The sequence below is a fragment of the Trachemys scripta genome, chromosome 8 (genome assembly GCF_013100865.1).
Source record: "Trachemys scripta elegans isolate TJP31775 chromosome 8, CAS_Tse_1.0, whole genome shotgun sequence".
Lineage (NCBI taxonomy): Eukaryota > Metazoa > Chordata > Testudines > Emydidae > Trachemys > Trachemys scripta.
Genome location: NC_048305.1, coordinates 52,323,803 through 52,346,057, shown reverse-complemented (window position 1 = coordinate 52,346,057; position 22,255 = coordinate 52,323,803). Strand labels below are relative to the sequence as shown.

The 22,255-nt window shown below is 45.7% G+C and overlaps 1 long non-coding RNA gene across 1 annotated transcript; it reads left to right on the top strand.

Moving 5' to 3' along the window:
• Window positions 1–1,163: 1,163 nt before the first annotated feature.
• Window positions 1,164–14,551, top strand: LOC117882001. The gene is made up of 3 exons (XR_004646914.1): window positions 1,164–3,841; window positions 13,283–13,285; window positions 14,516–14,551. It is a non-coding gene; the product is annotated as an uncharacterized LOC117882001 (long non-coding RNA).
• The last annotated feature ends 7,704 nt before the right edge of the window (window positions 14,552–22,255 follow it).

The following is a 22,255-nucleotide window of genomic DNA, read 5'->3' as shown; positions in this document are numbered from 1 at the left end:
GGGAGCAGGGGAGTAGTAATGGGAGGGAAAATATTGATCCATATTATCCAAGAAGGGAACCTGTCAGATCAAATCTGCCCCCAAACTGTATCAGACAAAACCTAAAACCAAACTAGATTTTTTTTCCAGGATTTTTAAAAAATTCCAGTGGAAGGCCTTTCTGAACCACACATAACCCTCTGCAGTATTTGCAAACCACGGGCCAGATCCGGATCCTCTTGCTCATGTTAAATAGAACGAGATGTCCCATTGGCGCAGTTTGGCGATGGAGATGACTTTGCCAGCTTTCCACAAGCAGAGAGTTCCACAGGCCATCTCCATCCTCTTAGTCCACTTTGCACTGGTTATATGGTGCACAGTGGACATATCACACTGGAACATCTGGCCCATTGACTTCAGAGGGACTATTTGATGGAGCAAGGAAATATTCAAGGTGAGTCAGAGCATCCGAACCCGGGCCACATCATTGTGTTAGTGCAAGAGAACCTGAAAATGAAACTAACTGGAAGGTGATTTCATTGTCCAAACTGAGAGAAATGCAAGAAGGTAATTAACTTGATGGTATTAAAACCAGATTAGATTTTTAAAATTCAGTTAGATTATTTAAACTAGGATGATACTAAAAACATAGGTGAAGGAAGGTTGTTGGCTTCGTTTTTTTTTTTTTTAATATTTAACTTGACATGGCCCCTGAATCCCCACTCTGTCACTCTGAGTGCAGAAAGTTGGGGCCCGCAAGGATTCTAAAAATTAATACTTGCCATTCCAGGCTTGTATTAAACTCCCAAGATTACAGCTTTTCTCTGACCTTGGCTTGGTAAAGGCTGCCACCAACCAAATGCAAAAAAACTCCTTTGGATCCAGGAAGGCACACTTGGGAATTCCTCCCTGTGGGGTACCCTCAAGCCCTTTCACACACCCCTCTCTGGGGAAGAGCTGAGAAAGAAAACAAAGGAAATTAGCTGTTGCCACCAGCTAATCAAATAGCATATGCACAAACCTCTTAGGACACCAAAAATCCAATCCTGTTCTTAAAAAAGGTAAATTTTATTAAAAACAAAAAGAAAGAAAATACATCTGGAACTTAGGCTTTTTCTAGATTTTAAAAGAGCAGTTCCAAAAATCAAGCACCCAAAATAGCTTTCTTGAGGGTTCAGCTTAAAGGTTACAAGCAAACAAAAGCATCTGGGGTTAGCATAGAGGAGTCCATAAGCCAATAAGAAATAAAAGAAATAACCCTAATCACAGCTTTTTAGACATTCCCTAATTTTACTTACATATCTGAGGCTTCGGATAAGTAGGTTCGAGGTATGAATTGATAATCTATAATCATACCTGCTTAAAGATGCTTACAGCATTGCTGCTCCGTGTCCCTGCAGCCCAGAGAACAACCGATAAAGGGAAAGTTTCTGTCCCAATTTTAAAAAGTTCTACTTTCCCATTGGCTCTTTTGGTCAGGTGCCCATTCCTTTCCTTTTACCTGTGGGCTTGTTAACCCTTTACAGGTAAAGCAAGCAGAGAACAGACACCAAGAGGGATTTTACAGCTAACTGGCTGGCTGAGTGTCCATAAGGGAGCTATCCCCTCTCCCCTCTTCAGTTATCACACCTTATGGACAGCCAGCCAGCCAGTTATCACAGCCCCTTTAAAAGAAATTAGCTTTCAGCAGCAAGGCTGTAATGGCCTCTTTGGGTCGCTGGTGATGTCCCAGGCCACTCACACTCTGCTCCTTGGCAAAATAATTTCCCTCATCCTTTATCTGTACAGAGGGGACCTTCCACCTGCACACCTGCTCCCTCCCATACAGAAAGGGCAGTCGCAGCCACCGCTGTAGCAGTGTATCCCCAGATCCTGTGGAGGTTTCGTCTGGAGAACAAGGTGGAAGCTGGATGGGGACAGGAGGAATTTGGCAAGGGCTTTTCTCAGGGAGATTTCCTCTCCCACCAGAGCCCTGGGAAGGGTGATTGGCCCATGGTTTGTAATGCTACTGGTAACAGCAAAGGGACATAATAATCTTGTAATTCACAGTTGCCTCCAGGTCTCTCTATAAATAGCTCTTATGATTAACTTTTAGTTCCCTAGACATTTGTTAATAGAGGTATTTAATTTCAGCCCCTGTAGGACATGTCACAATGGGATCTCTGCACAGGGAGAGCTCACCTTCTCACCAGCCCGTGGGAGCAGCCACTCAGAGTAATAGGAGTGCTTCATATGGCTGGGGACCTGAGTGCATTGTTGGCTGGTAACGAGCTAATACTTTATGCACTCTTTGAAAGCTTATGAATCCCCAGCTTGGTGCACACCAATGCATTATTGCATATCATCTTCTGTACATAACATAGGGAGAGCTTGAGCCACTTGGGGGCATGTTACTTCCATAGGTACTGATGCATTCTGGAAAGTGTCTAGAGAAGAGCTACTAAAGTCATGCTGGAGGGGACTCAGGGTACTAGGCTAAAGCTCTTAAAGCCCCAATCCTGCAATGAGTTCTCTGCAGACAGACTCCCTGCACCTGTGTGGGTACAGAGAGTCTGAATGCACAGATCACATTGCAAGATAAGGGCCCAAGTCTCTTCTGGTTGGAGAAGAAGAGTCTGTGGCAAGGAGTGGAGCTTACTTCCAAGTATAACTGCCCAAATGGAAGACATGTTGTGATCGGCGCAATCTATATGAGGGCCGAAGAACCAAGCAATCAAGGTGAACTGCCCAAAACAGGCCTTACAAAGACATAGGCTTTAATTAAGCAACAACAGGAAAATGCTTGAACGCTCTGAGACAGGTAACTTTGTAAAATACCCTCTAATGACTGTACACCAATACTGCCTATGCCACACACCAGTGGTGCCTTGCTGAACCATTTCAAAGGAAGGCTAAGCTGACTCACAGCACAGCTCACAGTATTCACTCATTTCACTACAGCCCCAGGGGTGCAGCCCATCTGCATTTCCAAATCCAGGATTGAGACTGAATTTTTTTGGGAGGGGGGGATTTTGCATTGAAATAGAGTCTGCTTTTATTCTTGCAAACAGAATGCACTGGATGTGGTTTTTCAGCACGACTGGCCATTTCAAGACATGGCTTGGGACTGTTGTTCATTTTTCCAAAGTAGTTGGCATTTTATATGTGAACCAATTCATGTATTGAAAAGCACGTGTTTTTCTCTCCCCTGCAGAATGGAAATAGGTTTTACTACAGAAGGTGGGCTGGTGTTCTGAAGTGTTCCTTAAGACACAATCAACATTCTAACACTCGGCTATATCAGGTTTTAAGGAGAATAATGAATAACTGGCTGTAAAAAGTCTCTCTGCGCTGACACTCAGCAAACCAAGGGGTCCAGTCCAAAGAACATTTTTGTACAAAATTTGGGGTGGGGGAACTTGGCTGCTTTTTATTTTTAATCAAAGAAGTGCTCAACATGGAAGCACTTTCTTGTTTTACTGCGTGGCTTGGGATTTATTGTTTGCTTTGACTTAATAATCAGCAAGAGATCAGTCTATGGTGCAAGTTCAATGATTTGAAAAAATATTAACATCTAAAAGTCAAGTGCCACACACAGACAATTTTATGTATTTGGTTTCTACTGCATTGTCTTCTGTGCAATGGAAAGGAGTGATTCTCAGGCACATAAGGCACTATGGACAATATGGCCCATGGGCATTAACCAGTCGAGCTGTTGCAGTGTAGAGAGATTTTATGCTTTTTTAAAGAAAAACTTTCTTGTACTTCTTAAAGTAGTTTTTAAAAATAAATAAATAAATAATGAGGTTGTAAAAGAACCCAGCAAAGACTTAAATGTTGGACTGAAGTCCTTGTCTTTTTATAAATTGTTCATACATTTCTAGTGAGTTTTAGTGCACGTACATGACAATCTGTTGTATAGGACAGAGCCATACTTAGGTCAGGACAGGTCCAATGCTAACACAGCCCATCTAAAAGCTTGATCCAAAGCTTAGTGAAGATAGAGTGTCTTTCTGTTCTGACTGACTCTGGATCAGCCTCTGACTGCCCAAGCCTGCAACTGAGTGTGGTGAGACCATTGTGCTTATGTGGAGTTCCACTGAGTCACTGGGATTCCATATGGGTGGATGGGGAAGGCTAATGTGTTGCTTCCCTGCAACACCTACCCTCAGATATTGCATGCTTAACACACTCTGCCCTGTCTTTTTGTGTCACACTGGTGGCAGCAGTCAGCATTAACTCTGTATTTTGGGGTTTGTTTCTGGCCCAGTCTTAGCAAACTATACACTTGAAGCTTGTGCATTTGTATTCCATGGATTCCGAGGAATATGCCCTGTTCATTCAGATGGTCAATTGCCAAATGTAAACCTCAGTCATTTACGCTGGTCTTCTGATGTGTGACGGAGGATTCAGTAACACCCCCACCAGAGAGAGAAACCTGGAGATAAGACAGATGGCTGAAGAGGAATACCTGGGACTCCATCCAGTGCTGATTTAAGGCAATCATGGCCTTTCCACTGGACTTCTATGGCTTTGGAGCAGGCAGTTGCTGAACCCAGCAATCCTGTGCAACACTAAATCCAGGGCCAGATTAACATTTTGTGGGCCCCCATGGGGGCAAAGGAGCATGGCGTGGGGAGGTCAGTCCCCAGAGCAAGGGGCCAGCCAGGGGCAATGGGGCATACCATGGTGGGGCCGGCCCCACTCCACCCAGCCCAGTGCAAGGGCACTGTATACAAACCGGCAGTTGCACACTGGCCCGCCCAGCCCTGTGCTGCCAGCATGCCCCTTCCCTCGGGGGTGGGCCCATGCTGTGCCACAGCCCCCGACTCCCTATTCCCAGTGTCCCCCAGAACTGCTATGCCCAGCAGCCCCACACACAGACCCTCCACCACAAATGCACAGCGGACTGCACACCACCACCCCTGCCCAGCACCCCCACACACAGCTGCACCGCTACTGCCCAATGCACTTCCCCAAAGCCCATCACCACAACTACACAGCACCCCACTCAGACCCCCCACTGCCCAGCATCTCAACACACAGACCTACCCCACCGCCCTCCAAGAGACCCTCCACTGGCCAGCAGCCCCCCCCCCACTCTCCCTTACACCCTGGCCCCACTACCCAGCCCTGCTGGAAGGTGACAGCGTCTGCCAGGCTGAGCTGGCAGCGCAGCCAGGGCCGGTCCAGTGCCAGGGCGGGGAATCACTCCGGCCTCCCGGGAGTGGCGCGATTAGCCAGGCCAGGGTCTGCCCCCGCCCTGGCCGGACTCCCTCAGGACTCACTTGCCTGGAGATAGGGTGACCATACGTCCCCGTTTGGCTGGGACAGTTCCCTTTTTAAGCTCTGTCCTGGCCATCCTGACTTTTTTCACAAAAAACCGGCATTGATCCCGTTTGCTCTTGCCGACGGATCAGTTGGCATGAGCAAATGAACAAATGCTCAGTTTACCAAAAAAGTCCGGTGCGCAAGGTAGAGCTTGGGGGGTCAGCCCCAGCCAGAATGGACTTGGGGGGGGGGGGGGGGGCTAGAGGCCAGCCCCTGGCAGTGGTGCGGGGAGGGTGTCAGCATCAGCTCCTGGCAATGGTGCGGGGAGCTGGGGCAAAGAAGGGGTCAGCCCCTGTCTTGGCAGCAGCATGCAGAGCTCGGGGAGTGGAGGGGTCAGCCTCGGGCTGCGGCATGGGGAGCTGTGGGGGAGGGGTCAGCCCCAGTGGCGGATTTAGAGTTAGTGGGGCCCTGTGCTCAGCTTCATTTTTGGGGCCCCTCCTTGGGACCCAGCCAAGAAAAAGAACATTCTCTCTCATCTCCCCCCGCCCCCAATTTTCATTCTTTTTTTCTTCATCCTCCTCCTATAAGTAATAGCAAGTAAATGAAAATAAAATGAGGTCCCTTTATTGTTCTTGTAGTCTAACTTATTTTTCCACAGACCACTTGAAAATTGCTGGGCGTCTCGGCGGACAATTTAATGATCTTTCCAAATATTGTTTGTACCATTAGCTAACTATTGTAAAGCACTTTGGATAAGAGCGCTTTATAAAAAAAATGTAAAAAAACATTGGGGTGCAGGGGCTGGCCAGGACTTAGGGTGCGGTAGGGGGCTCAGGGCTGGGGGTGCAGGATCTGGGAGGGAGTTAGGGTGCAGAAGCAGATTGGGGTTTGGGGTTCAGGGTCTGGCCAGGAGTTAGAGTGAGGGAGGGGGCTCAGGGTTGGGGCAGGAGGTTGGGGTGTGGAGCGCTTACCTGGGGCAGCTCCCATTTGGTGCGAGGGGTGCAGGTGGGAATGTGGTGGGGTGGGGATGTGGGGAGGTGCAGGAGTCAGGGCATGGGGTGTGGGGGGGCTGGGTATGTGGGGGGGTGCAGGAGTCAGGGCAGGGGGCTGCGGGTGTGGGCTGGGGTTATGGGGGTGCTCCCAGCCCCCTGCCCTGAGCGGCTCATGGCAGGGAGCTGGAGGGGGTATGTGTAGGAGAGTGTGGGGGCCCCGCCTTTGCTCCTCGGAATCAGCTTGTATTTGGAAGCCAGGGGAAACAGGGCAACTGAAGCAGTTTTATCAGCAACCACAGAGGGGCTCCAAGATAGTCGTCTTTGAGTCTGCGTGCACTGGTGTTTTTGAACTCCTGTTTTCAGAACACGATTTTTCAACATTTACAACGCAACAGGCTTGTATGAATATCAAGCAATCTGTGTGTCAAGAATCTTGTTTAAGTCTGTAAAAATTGAAAATAAGAACATCTTACTTCTAGCATCTGGTAATTCACATACTATATTCCTTGACCAAAATCCTTACCTTGCCTGACCAGTGCATGACTCCGACCCACCCATTGTTGACCTTATGACTAAGGTCAAACCTGTAATTGGTGGTGTCATGCAGAGAGGTTCCCTTGGACACTTGACTCTCATGCATGGAGTATGGATAAGACCTTACATTTTCAGTTTGAACAGATTTTTACCGAAAAAAATCCCAGGTTTTACAAAAAGTATTAATCTGTTTTTTTCCTGATTTCACCCTACTTTTGTATCATTCAAATATATATAAAAATAACTTGTTCTATTAGGAAAATACAATACATTGCATGAGATATATGTATTACAATAATACATTATTCTGTGTGTATATGCAATGCTGCCTGTTGAAGTAAGGCTATGTATTAGTCTAGAAGATACACACAATAAACAGGCACGCATGCAAGCTCTGAAGTGCATGCGTATCTGAATGTTCTGGTGAATCTCACACCCACCAGGTACACATTTCAAGCTGTTAGCAGATAACGGTTTAAAGATTTGACACACTAAAATGGGAAGAAAATGAAAATCTGTCGCAGAATATGTTTCAGAACACAAGGAAGTATTTGAAAGTTTAAAAAAACAGGAGAAAAGGATGAAGTTGAGTGTATGTGCTGCAAATGATGTGGCTCAATTATTAAATGTAAATATATAGGCTAATAGTTCATAGAATATCAGGGTTGGAGGGGACCTCAGGAGGTCATCTAGTCCAACCCCTTGCTTAAAGCAGGACTAATCCCCAGACAGATTTTTGCCCCAGATTCCTAAATGGCTCACAACCCTAGGTTTAGTGGGCCAATGCTCAAACCAATACCTCCCCCCCCCACTTACCGTTTATTCAAGTGAAAAGTTGTATTTGGGGATTAGCAATATATTGTTTTCTTAAACTCAGAGGGGGCATTGTGTTTTGAGTTCTGTTTTAGTTCTGCAACAAACCACACTGAATTCCATTCACCGAAGCATTAATCTACTGAATACTCTTTCCCCTTATTTACCCAGAAAAAATAACAATTTTTTGCACTGATTTTCACCAGTTTTTGTTGTAATAGTAATAAACACAAATAAATTTCTGAGAAAAATTAAATAAAAACCAAAAACAAACAGCCCTCATTATGGAGTAACAGCTATTTCATGATGAAAAAAGAAAAACACAGTCCAATTTATTTTTTTATTCATTCACACCTTTAAAGGCCTGATCCAAAGTCCATTGAAGTCAATGAGAGTCTTTCCATTGACTTCAGTTGGCATTGGCTCAGGCCATAAATGACCATTTCAAATCAAAATGATGAACATTCGCACACTGTTATCCCTTGAGTACCAGAATTAGGCTTTCCAAATAAGCTATATGAAGAGTAGCAGGTGCTGCAGATACCCAGTGCCTAGTGGTTAAAAGGAGGACATGAGTACTTGGAATGTTAAATTAGTTCCTTCTTCCTCTGGCTGGATGAGGGGAAATCTGGGGGGAAATAATCCCATTATTTGTTTCCTTTTACACTTGTGTGAGTTGCTATATAGTCTAATAGAGAAATACAAAATCAGACGAGTCAATGCTTAGACTAAAAGCTGTCAGCCATGTGTGTCAGTACATACAAAATAACCACCAAGTCCAAAATGAAATCTAGGCCAACTGGGTAATCAGTAACATTCCTATGACAGCAAATAAATTTGTAAGTGCTCACAGCTAAAATAGAGGAGATTAAGACCCTGATTCTGTGGCTGTAGAACAAGTTTTCCACTGAGAGGCAGGCAGGGTGGAAAAACTAAAGAAATGATACAGAAATAGACTAGGTAGAGGAGTTAAGCTGAAGCAAGGGAGATACAAAAATGTGGTTAGTGTTGCTTGACTAAATATTAATTCCAAATTCTGAGATCCTGCTGATGGAACTCAAACAGTGGCTCTTTAAATACACACTTTCACCACCAGATGGCATTGCTCTCCTCAATAAGTAAACTGGTCTACATGTCCATGAATGGCCAAGAAAGCTGTAGCAGGATTAGAATGCAGGTGCCCATCCTTCCTAGTGGCGTACTCTGCCCCATGAAGTAAATGAAGAAAGACCTTGGGCAGAGATTCAAGCCACGTAAGGGGCTAAGATATTCTCAGCTTCTCCAGAGGAAGATTTTTTTTGGTTTTAAATACAGCTCAAACTACCATTTGTATTAGAGTAACCTCACAACACATACTAGATGTTGTATGTACCTACTTAAAGCCTTCAGGGAGCTTACACAACCTAGAAGGGCAAAAAACAGATGAAGGTTGGGGAAAGGAAGACAGTGTTGAGCGTATGGCCTGTGTTATCCAGGAGGTCAGACCAGATGATCACAGTGGTCCCTTCTGGCCTTGGAACACATGAATCTATTGAAGTATTTAGGATGGTCAAGAATCCTCTGCTGGTTACACATCGAAAGATTGCATTAGCCCTTTTAACCACAGCATCACACTGGGAGCTCATGTTCAGCTGATTATCAGCCATGATCCCCAAATCTTTTTCAGAGTCGCTGCTTCCCAGGATAGAGTCCTCCATCCTGTAAATATGGCCTACATTCTTTGTTCCTAAATGTATACATTTATATGTGGCCGTATTAAAACACATATTGTTTTCTTGCATCCAGCTCACCAAGAGATCCAAATCGCTCTATATCAATGACTGTCCTTTTCGTTATTTATCACTCCCCCAATTTGTGAGTCTTCTACAAATGTTATCAGTAATGATTGGGTGTTTTCTTCCAGGTCATTGATACAAATGTTAAATAGCACAGGAACAAGACTGATCCCTGTGGGATCACTATGAACACATCCTCTCCACTATGAACACATCCTCTCCTTGATGATTCCCCATTTAGAATTACATTCTGACACCTATCAGTTAGCCAGTTTTTAATCCATTTAATGTGTGCCATGTTGATTCTGTATGATTCTAGTTTCTTAACCAAAATGCCATGCCTTACTAAGTCAATGCCTTACAGAAGTCTAAGTATATTACATCAACACAGTTACCTTTATCAACCAAATGTGTAATTGCATAAAAAATTATATCAAGTTAATTTGACAGGATCTATTTTCCATAAACCCTTGTTGATTGGCATTAATTATATTACCCTCCTTTAATTCTTTAACTGAGTCTAGTATTAGCTGTTTCATTATTTTGCCTGGGATCAACATCCAACTGACCAGCCCAAAATTACCCAAGAAATCTCATTTGCCCTTTTAAAATATAGGCACAACACTAGCTTTCTTCTGGTCCTTTGGAACTTCCCCAGTGTTCCAAGACTTATTGAAAAATGAACACTAATTGTCCAGAGAGCTCTATGTAGGACTTTCTGTGCAATCTTGGGCAAGTCACTTAATCTCTCTGGACCTAAGTTCCCCATCCATAAAATGAAGAGAACGAGCCTTCCTTTCTCCTGCCATCTTCTCTGTCATGAGAACTTAAGATTTCTTTCCACCATTGTTACTCTCTCTCACCAATTTTTAAAAATCTTGCCTATTTTTCACTTGTGTTTGTTACCCTTAAGAGGAAGGTGTTAGAAGAATTACTGTCTCAGAGCACAGCACTTTGCTTTAGTTTTCCTGTGGTCTTTTACAACTCCGCCCAGCTGCAAATGCCTCTGGCTCAGTCACATTTGGTCCCACCCCTTCTGGAGTTACCAATGTCCACAGCCTTACACTCAGGCCTGTAAATACTTCTTCCTCCCCTTATCAAGGCACCCCACATTCCTCCTTCCTCTCACTAGAGTCTGTGCATAGTCCTCTTTATTCCCCACTGAGCTCCAGGAGTCCACAACAGTCCCAGGCAGACTGTGGTCGACCTCTCACTAGCCTCTGGCCCTAGGCTCACTCGGGCTCCTTTCCCAGACCTTGCCAAAGGGACCTAATAGCTGCACCTGTTTTCCCTCACATCTTCCAGTGCAGAGCCTCCCAGCTCTCCCCTGGGCCCTTTCCTCAGACAGCCATCTGCAAAGGGCTCTGAGGCCTAGGAAGAAGCAGTCCATCCACACTCCTCCCCAGTCACCCCTTACTGCCGGGCTTTCTTCATTTTAAGTCCCACACTCTGCCCAGGTGTGGCAGGGCAGGGCCAAGTGAATGGGGCTGGCCAGCCCTAGGCCTTGGCAGGCCTCTCTCAGACAGAGGGAAACACTAAAGTAGATCATTCTAAGCTTGAAAGGGAGACTCCAGCAGCATTCTCAGCAGCCTGGAGAGATGGAAACATCTTTGATGTCCTCCTGGGGCCAGAGCTAAACAAAGCATCAGTCAAAGTGAAGTAGCCATGGGCACACAACGCCTATCAACTACAATTTTATGTGAAAACAATAAGCTACCGGCAAGCTGGGAGGTGGAGAAAGGGGACTAGAAGTTTATAGCAATTGGGGACTTCACTGGATCATCCACATGGAACCGGCTTATTACAGCAGAAGATCTCTCCCTTTGGATGAACATCCAGTGCCTGATCCAAAGCCCATTGACTTCAATGAGCACTGGATCAGCCCCCATCCCCACCACAAGCAGAAGGAAAGCAGTCCTGATGTTAAATGGGAGTAGGATGAACAAATCTTTCTGGGGTTAGCTATCAGAGTTCAGGGCCAGCTAGCTAACTTAGCTCTCATATTTCTATTGCTAGAGTTGAGCCCTGTTCTGTCCTGGCACCCCTGGCTGTAAGAGCAGAGCCATCCCAGTCTAATTAGCTCGGCATGGTGAGGTCACTGCTGGGTCTAAACTTAATGGAATCAATGTAAGCAGCTGAAGTGCTACAGGAAAGAAAAACACTGCACAGTTTACAGTGAGCACCTCAAACTCGTGGGCAGGAGGCCCAGATGGTGAGAATTCCCTCCTTCGCTTGGGCTGCGTGTTTTCTCAGCATAGAGAAAAACTCTGCAGCTTTCCACTAATGTGTCAACCTATTGCTAAAAGACTCTAGCTAGCTTTGCCCCCTGGAGAGGAAGGACAGAATGTCATTACTCCTATAGTTCTGGTGCTGATTTCCCTTTGTCAACAAAGGAGACTGGAGCGAACAAGGATGGACTGAGCCCTCGACCATGCACCTGGCGCTAGCCTGGATGTCTCACTTCTCCTTTTTTCTAACTGATTTTTTTGTTGGTGTTTTTACTCTCTGCAGGATCACCTCTCCATCATCTGGCTGGCATTACTGATCAACGAGGGTATTCCCCAGTGCGTGTGCATGATGGTGAACTAGCAATCACATTTGAGCTCCCATTCCCCACCCTTCAGAGACGTTCATGCTTCTGATACTGATGCATTTTGGGCTTGATACAAAGCCCACTGAAATCAATGGAAAGATTCCCATTGGCATCAATAGGCTTTGGATAAGGCCCTTTAGTGGGTACAGCCCACTGAATGTGGTAGCAGTGCTGAATTAACTGGGCCAAGAAACATTTGAAAAAATATCCGTGCTGCTAAAGACCAGAACAGCAACCCAGTGGAAAGCAGCACATCAGTCTCCATGGCTACATCAACACTAATCCTTTTCCCTCTCCATAGCTAATACTGGTGCAACTCTGCTAGTGGTAGCAGTAGTGGGATCACTAGTGTAGACAGGGTGTTGAGAGTTTCACTGTTGTGCCATTTAATCTTGCTCAGATCAAATCTAAGGAATATGGTGGTAAAAACTCTGGTGGCTGCCTGCAACTTGGCTACTCCATTGCTACTTCCAGCAGAGTTGAACAGGTGGCAGCAAGGATGAGAAATGTTAGGAAGTCTAGTCTGGACAAGGCTGAGGTTGTGTTAGGGTTAGAACATAGCAATTAGCTACAACAGGGCATTTGAAGGCTACAGTGAGGAGGCCTGAGAAGTGCCTCTGAAAGCTCCCCCTGAACTTGGCTCCAATGCTGTTAGGTCATCGTTCCTTCATTTCACATTTTGGTGGGGAGAGTTTTTGGGAGTGCAAATTCTGGGAGTGCAAATCTGTTTAGTCACTTGTTTCTTTTCAGTTTCCCTGCTCCAAAGGGAGCCCGTGGAACAGTGTTGGCCTTGCTGGTAAGGGAGACATTGACAGGCAATAACCTATCTCAGCAGCTGTCAGTAGGACCAGCGGAGCCGGGAAGCATGTGAGTGCAAGATATAAATCCTAAGGATGTGGGATGCACTTGCAGGCCTTTGAAAGGGCACGATTAGTGTCACCATCTGAGCCTTTTACCTTATGGATGATTTCCGGGACCACACATGCTGAACCCATCAGCCTCTGCAGATCAGTCATCTAATCCAGTAATGATTTTTCCAGCTGTGGTTTGGGGCTGTCAATGATCTGACAAGATTTCATCCAAGACACACACATGGAGAAAAACTGTCCACAACAGGTCTGGTCTGGCACCTCTTGCAGACTCAGCGGGGATGAAAGCACAACCCTTCACCACCATCCTAGACAGGGAGGGGAGCAGAAATTCAGAGCGTGCCTGGTTGGTGGAGTAAGGAGATGAGGCGAGGGCACCAAGGTTTAATTTGGCTGCTGTTCTCCTGTGTTAACCCTCCGTAACAAAGAGGCTGTTGTGCATTTCTTAGCAGATTAATATATCAGAACTTCCATGAGAGGGTTGTCAAGCACAGAGAACGGGGTTCGGCCTTCGCTAAAGCAAACACTTTGATCAGTAGGGAGGAGTGGGTTGGGAGCAAAGATATTGTTATTGGTGCCCCAGTATTTTACAGACTGTTTAATACCCAGTTCTGATTTTGCCAACTGCTAGGAAGATATCTGCTGTTTGGTTCTAGGTGCCTCCTGCCTCGGATCCTCCCTAATTAAATCAGGCTGTGATCCTAGCATTCTAATATGGTACACCTTCACATGTGACTGACGCTCTCTCACCAAGAGACATTGGGGCTCGACAGCCAGTGCTTTAACACAGGACCATCCTCTGAACCTGGTCCATCTCCAGTCATCTAAGTACATCAGACCTTCCATAATCCAGAGCCACCATCTGATTTGTTAGTCTCTAAGGTGCCACAAGTACTCCTGTTCTTTTTGCGGATACAGACTAACACGGCTGCTACTCTGAAACCATCTGATTCACGTACCTGTTCCTGCCCCCAAATCAGGGAGAGAGGCTGTGGTATGACTCCTGGTGCTCCAATAGGTCAGACCTCCCCCACCCACAACTGAGAGGTCATTCTTTGACTCTGGCCATTGGGATGCAACAGATCCCTACTGGTTTGAGAACCTCACTGGCAGGGCTCATGGAACACACTGGGGAGTGTGTGTTAGAGATCCCCCTGTGTGCCCAATCCACAGAGGGTAGGTGTCTGTTACAGCCCAAGCTGGGACACTGGAGCAGTTCATGCTTTTATCTCTGGAGGTCGCAACTCCAATCCCCAGTGTTTCAGCCAAGATGAAGAGAGTTGCACATACCTAAGGCCCACCAGGTTGGAGTTTCCCCTACTCTTTGCCCTTCCCTGCACTGAAGCACTGACCACAAAAGAAGTCCTCATTGTGTCTATTTGTAGTGCTGGGGCCAGTTATTCCACTGTCCCTGGGATCCAAACTCTTTCTGTTTTATTTCTCTTTCTCCACTGCACAGGTAACTTTTTTGAAAAATAAACAATTTATTGGGAGGGATTTTATAAAATGCTGAAACATTTAAGAAGGGTTTGTCAGCCACCCCTTCTTCTATGAGCCATCAGCCTTTTATTTTTCCAGCTTGATTAAAAGCATTTTCTTTGCTTTCTCTTTGCATTAAAAAACGTTAAAACAGCTGTAAGCGATGGTTAAATTTTTTATTTCCCCCTTTTACTCCAAGCCACAAGCAGTTAAAACAACACTTCTGGTAAGTTTCAGAGTAACAGCCGTGTTAGTCTGTATCCGCAAAAAGAAGAACAGGAGTACTTGTGGCACCTTAGAGACTAACAAATTTATTAGAGCATAAGCTTTCGTGGACTACAGCCCACTTCTTCGGATGCATATAGAATGGAACATATATTGAGGAGATATATATACACACATACAGAGAACATAAACAGGTGGGAGTTGTCTTACCAACTCTGAGAGGCCAATTAATTAAGAGAAAAAAAACTTTTGAAGTGATAATCAAGCTAGCCCAGTACAGACAGTTTGATAATAAGTGTGAGACCACTGACTTCCTGAGGAAACTACAATCCATTGGTGATCTTCCAGAAAACACCATCCTGGCCACTATGGACGTAGAAGCCCTCTACACCAATATTCCACACAAAGATGGACTACAAGCTATCAGGAACAGTATCCCTGATAATGTCACAGCTAACCTGGTGGCTGAACTTTGTGATTTTGTCCTCACCCACAACTATTTCACATTTGGGGACAATATATACCTTCAAGTCAGCGGCACTGCTATGGGTACCCGCATGGCCCCACAATATGCCAACATTTTTATGGCTGACTTAGAACAACGCTTCCTTAGCTCTCGTCCCCTAACGCCCCTACTCTACTTGCGCTACATTGATGACATCTTCATCATCTGGACCCATGGAAAAGAAGCCCTTGAGGAATTTCACCATGATTTCAATAATTTCCATCCCACCATCAACCTCAGCCTAGATCAATCCACACAAGCGGTCCATTTCCTGGACACTACTGTGTTAATAAGCGATGGTCACATCAATACCACCCTATACCGGAAACCTACTGACCGCTACACTTACCTACATGCCTCCAGCTTCCATCCAGGACACACCACACGATCCATTGTCTACAGCCAAGCTCTAAGATATAACCGCATTTGCTCCAATCCCTCGGATAGAGACAAGCACCTACAAGATCTCTATCAAGCATTCTTAAAACTACAATACCCACCTGCTGAAGTGAAAAAACAGATTGACAGAGCCAGACGAGTACCCAGAAGGCACCTCCTACAAGACAGGCCCAACAAAGAAAATAACAGAACACCACTAGCTGTCACCTTCAGCCCCCAACTAAAACCTCTCCAGCGCATCATCAGAGATCTACAACCTATCCTGAAAGATGATCCTTTACTCTCACAGATCTTGGGAGACAGACCTGTCCTCGCTTACAGACAACCCCCCAACCTAAAGCAAATACTCACCAGCAACCACACATCACTGAACAAAACCACTAACCCAGGAACCTATCCTTGTAACAAAGCCCGATGCCAACTCTGTCCACATATCTATTCAAGTGACATCATCATAGGACCTAATCACATCAGCCATACCATCAGGGGCTCGTTCACCTGCACATCTACCAATGTGATATATGCCATCATGTGCCAGCAATGCCCCTCTGCCATGTACATTGGCCAAACCGGACAGTCTCTACGCAAAAGAATTAATGGACACAAATCTGACATCAGGAATCAAAATACTCAAAAACCAGTGGGAGAACACTTTAACCTGTCTGGTCATTCAGTGACAGACCTGCGGGTGGCTATATTACAACAGAAAAACTTCAAAAACAGACTCCAAAGAGAGACTGCTGAGCTAGAATTGATATGCAAACTAGACACAATCAACTCCGGTTTGAATAAGGACTGGGAATGGCTGAGCCATTACAAACATTGACTCTATCTCCCCTTGTAAGTACTCTCACACTTATTATCAAACTGTCTGTACTGGGCTAGCTTGATTATCACTTCAAAAGTTTTTTTTCTCTTAATTAATTGGCCTCTCAGAGTTGGTAAGACAACTCCCACCTGTTTATGCTCTCAGTATGTGTGTATATATATCTCCTCAATATATGTTCCATTCTATATGCATCTGAAGAAGTGGGCTGTAGTCCACGAAAGCTTATGCTCTAATAAATTTGTTAGTCTCTAAGGTGCCACAAGTACTTCTGGTAAGGAGTTTTAGGCTATTGCAATCCTCACACAGGAGCAGAACCCTCTTCTACAATATTTTAAACACAAGGTGAATTATGACTAGGTTTCCCATATATCAAGAGAGCTAGGATTTTGCAGCTTCTCAATGTAGTGGAAAGGAGAGCTAGCTGTCCTCATAGTCAGTATTGGATGTATTGAAACTACATGGGGCTTTCATTTTCCTTTACTATATATAGAGGGCCTGGCTGCTTACTTCCACTCAAACTCTGTTCAGAGCAGGAGCTGCATAACAGTAAAGGTGACTAAGCCTTCTTTGCACTCTTCATATTCAGGAGATACCCAGCCCTCAGCATAAGTTAGAGCAACCTCATGGCTGCTCTAACTTACACACAACTGCATATGGTCACAAGGGGCCAATCTGCCAGCTCAGAATAGCCAGAGCACAACAGTGGCTAGGCCACACATCCCTGCCTGAGGGTTTGGGTAAGAGGTAGAAGAGTCATCATGGCAGCTCTGTGCCAACCTGAGAATCCCTCTATGCCAATGGAATTTCTTGGTGGACAGATCTGCCCAGTTATGGCACTGGAGTGGCATAAAAGGACCATAATGCAGTGGACAATTGGGCTTAGAGTTATACTATATCAGAGTTCACTGCAGGGCTTAATTCAGTGCTTAATTCAGCCTTTCCTCCAGCAAAACACCCGCTGGCTTCAAGGTGAATTCCTGTCCCTGAGAGTTTTGCTGGCATGAGGATGGAGGTTCAGAACCTACATTCCTCTCAAGAGCTGAGGGCAGGAAAACAGCAGAAAGTTAGTTTAGCAGGCCCAAATTTTGTTGAGTGAGATGGGCTGAGATCTAAGCACCATCATTTCTCTCTGGGGAAGCCCCTGTGATCTCTGTATACCTCAGACTCCATGGCTTTTGGGGGGGCGTGTGCCTGGGTGGGGAAGAGGCAGGGCTGGGGGAGACCTGTTCTGTGCAACATCATCCCCAGGCAAAGTTGCATAAAATACGCTACTAAATGGCAAAGAATTCTGATTGTGTCAGCAATAACATGTGCTGATCTCCATGGGAAAGAAGCTGTAGGCGGCCTGGAGCAGCTCTGAGCTGTTTCCAAAGTCTTTAGGGTCCCTGCTGTGCGTGGGGAAGGGAGTGCAATTACCTTCAGTGACTTGTCTGCATTGATACTTGCCCCAGCAGCCTTTCCTCACCAACAAACACTAGACCTGGAGCTCCAGGCATCTGCTCTTCTCCATGTCCCTTTGTGGGATTTGTACCCACTCCTATTTCTTTCATCTAGGAACCAGCTAATCCAACTCCCTGTGTTGGGAATTCAAACAAGGTGGTACTTCTTGAGTTTCCTGGCACTGCTTTGGGCTTCCCACCCATCTCCCCTTCCTATTCCTCCACTGTAAAATGGAGACAATGAGACTGACCTTCTTTGTAAAGCGCTTTGAGATCTTCCGCTGAAAAGCCCTATATGTGACCTAGGTATTATTATTATTACTGTTGGGAATGGTTGCTTCCCAGTTAAGCCCAGTGCGGTGTCAGCAGCCATAATTAATAGCAACAGCACTGAGTGGATTTGAAGCCCAGGGACAGTTGAACAGATCTAGGGGGCGAGGAATGGGTAGATTGAGGGTCGTGCATTGCACTTTGTTTTGCTGCCATGTTTGTACCTGAATCTCAGAAGTGTAAAGCCGCATGTCAGAATCACAACAGCTCCTGGGAACCAAGACTGCAGAATTTCACACACATCTGGTTAGGGATGGTTCCTTAGCAAACAGCCAGATTATACACAAAGAAACCACAGCTGCCGGCAGATGTCGGACAGTCACATTGTCACCCCTGCGCTGCACCTGCGTAGGACAGCCTGGTGAAAGAGACTGTATATGTGTGTGGAGGGGAGGAGATGAGGATTCTCTCCCTAGCCCCCATATGTTGCAGAGGATTAAGGGAGCCATTCCACAGTTGCTTCCAGGGTTGGATTAGCATCCACAGCCCATACAACCTATTCCTCTGCTCTTACACATGCATCTGCGCAGTTGCTTTAATACCAGTCCCTTTGTGGTTGACATCACAGTATTGCTTAGTGGGCCCCAAGTGCTGGGTGCTGTACAGACATGGTGGGAGACAGCTCCTGCCCTGAACAGCTTATCATCTAAACAGGCAAGACAAATGAAGGGTGGGAGGGAAAACAGAGGCACAGAGAGGAGAAGTGACATACCCAAGGAACTTGCCTGTCCACTGTTCTCAAACCTCCCTCTGCTTGGGTGGATCTAACTAAGCTAGGCTGTTTGGGGCAAGGACTATCATTGTGTTCGGGGTTTACACAGCACCAAGCACAGTGGAGGCCTGGTCCATGACTAGGGCTTCAAAGGGCTAGATCCACAAAGACTCAGTGCTGCAGTGCCCTACTCTAGGCCTCATCTGTGTGGGTAGAGATGGCTCGGGGATGGAGGGGAGGTCAAGGGGTGCATCTTTCCTGCCCTTGGCCCCAAGATTCCTGCACCATTCCCAGGAACAGTAACACTTTGCTGCATCCTGGGCCATTTGGGACAGCAGAGGAGACAGCAGGATTTGCTCGTTAATGCTGGGACACAATTCATATTTAAAAAGTTGGGATCCTAACTATAAAAGATTGATATTTACAGTGATTGAAGGAGACTCAGCTGAGTTGTAATGCATATGCTGCATAGGTTTTATTCCATTTAGCATTCAAGGCATAATGAAATGGGAATCTTACAGCATCCCAACAGCAACAAACAGAAAACTAACGCAGAGTGAATTTTTCAGTTGCTGAATGGTAGCAACAGCACTGCATTAAAATAAAACTGACAATGTATTTAATGTGATATGCAGTATTACTTCTCTGTCATACCGCTACTATGAACTAACCTCATGCACACGTTTTTGTTATTTATTAGTAGTACTATGCTAGCGCCTAGAAGGGCCAGTCAGGGATCAGGGCCCAATGCTGGACACACATGAAATTGTGCTAAATGCTGGACACACATGAAATTGAAAGACTATCCCTGCCCCAGAGGGCTCCCTTGAGGGCTTGTTTCTTTAATTTTGTGTTTGTTAAACTGTGTCCACAAAAGAATAGCTAACTTAATGTGACATCAAGGTCATAGGTCAAGTCACAGATCTTCTTCCAATCTAGGGAATGGTATCTTTCTGCGGAGAGAGAGCCCAGCTATCAGTCTGGGACTCAGATGGAGAAATGAGCCCTGATGTCTGACTGATGCAGAGTGGTCTAGTGGCTAAAACACTAGTGGTGCATCTACAAGATCAGGGTTCAATTCTCTGCTCTATCACTAGTTCATTCTAACCCTTGGGCAGACATTTCCCCACTTACAATGGTCTCTTTCTGGCCTTAAACACCTCTGCACAGGAGATGCCCTCAGGCAGTCAATAACAAGTCTGATTCTGCCATTGCTTTTGCTGACTCTGCACCTCCGTAATTCCATTGACAATGCAGATTTACACAGATGTAAGTGAGAAGAGAATGGGTGCTAGTGTTTTACATTTATAGAGCATTTTGCATTCCCCAAATACCGCAGAGCACCAGAGTAATGAAGCCTTGTATAGGGTAGAAGAAGGCAGCCACATGTTGCATACCAGTAGAGGGATGCCGGGAGCCAGCAGAAAAGTTTGTCCCAGAAGGCTGGGGAAAGCTCCAGCTTCCCCCAGAAGTGCTGGAAAGACGCTAATCCTCCAGCCACAGACTGGAAAAGGAAATTGCTCCCTAAAGGCTGCGAGCAGAAACATTTAGCTTTCCAGGAGGGAGTAAGTGGATTTCTCTAGTCTAACCTGTGCACCACTTCAGGGTTCCCAGATACAGACCTGGCTCGTCTCTGGCTTTAAATGGTTAATGGGCACTATCTTAAAACCAGGCACCACTGGTGGGATTTTCCAAAGCACTCAGCGTTTGCTTAACTCCTCTCCCTTTGATGTCAGTGGGAAAACTCCCATCGCCGTCAGTGGGGGCAGAGGTAAATGATCACTGAGCCCCTCAGAAAATCCACCCCACAAGCTTCACGCTCCCCAGATTTTTCTGCCTCACACTTTCCTGAAATGCTCTGAGCACAGGACTGGGCATCACAAGCTGTGGCATTCTGACAGTGACTTAGGGTAAGTGTCACTTCTCCTGTCCCTCAGTTTGTCTGGCTGGACAACGAGGACACTACAGCTTTTAGGGTCACCTGGCCCTTGTGCAAGTGCACAGGGTAGAATGAAGGTAAAAGGACTGCTCCTCTCCTCCCTGGTGTGATCCAAAGATCAGGACCATGCAGCCCCTGTACTTGGGGGAACACAGAAAATGATCCCTCTACATGCATTGGGGACAAATCCTCGCCCAGAATGTGAAGGGGAAGGTTAGAGAGAAAATGTAATGAAAAATAATTGGCCTGAGCTCAGTAAGGTATAATTTTAAGAGATAGTTTTCTAGTATGAGATTTTATAAATTAAGCATTACTAGGCGTGAATATTCACATCATAGAGAACTAAATAGGGATTTCCAGATTATTGCATGCTTGGTTTTTTAAATCTAGCATTCTTTTACAGCTGTTTTTGTGAGTTGGAAATAATTTGTTGATACATCATATGGATCGCAGCAAGATCATTTGAATTTTCTAATCACCAAAACTTCAGGTTTCTGGTATAGGGTGGTGTTTATGTGACCATCGCTTATTAGCACAGTAGTATCCAGGAAATGGACCGCTTGTGTGGAGTTGGTATGGCAACTTCCACCTTTTCATGTTCTCTGTATGTGTATATTTATCTTCTTACTATATGTTCCATTCTATGCATCTGATGAAATGGACTGTAGCCCACGAAAGCTTATGCTCAAATAAATTTGTTAGTCTCTAAGGTGCCACAAGTACTCCTGTTCTTTTTGCACATACAGACGAACACAGCTGCTACTCTGAAACCATTCCCAGAGAGTAGTTATCAGTGGTTCACAGTCTAGCTGGAAGGGCATATTGAGTGGGGTCCTGCAGGGATTAGTCCTGTGTCTGTTTCTGTTCAATATCTTCATCAATGATTTAGATAATGGCATAGAGAGTAGACTTATGACGTTTGCAGACAAATACCAAGTGGGAGGGGTTGCAAGGGCTTTGGAGGACAGGATTAAAATTCAGAATGATCTGGATCATGCAGAGAAATGATCTGAAGTACATAGGTGAAATTCAAAAAGGACAAACGCAAAGTACTCCACTTAGGAAGGAACAATCAATTGCACACATCAAAATGGGAAATGACTGCCTAGGAAGGAGTGCTGTGGAAAGGGATTAATGGGTTATAGTGCATCACAAGCTAAATATGAGTCAACAGTGTAATGTTGCAAAAAAAGCAAACATCATTCTGGGATGTATTAGCAGGAGTGTTGTAAGCAAGACATGAGGAGTAATTGTTCCATCTACTCTGCACTGATAAGGCCTCAACTGGAGTATTGTGTCCAGTTCTGGGCACCATATTTCTGGGAAGATGTGGACAAATTGGCGAAAGTCCAGAGAAGAGCAACAAAAATTATTAAAGGTAGGGTTACCATATTTAACAAATGAAAAAAGAGGACCCTCCACGGGGCCCTGGCCATTTCCCACCCCAGCCCCGCCCCAACTCCACCCCTTCCCCGCCCCAACCCCGCCCTAACTCCGCCCCCTCCTCCCTCCCACTCCCAGCCACACGAAAAGGGCTGCCCGAGCGCTACCGGCTTCACGGTTTGCCGGGCAGCCCCCAGACCCTACGCCCCC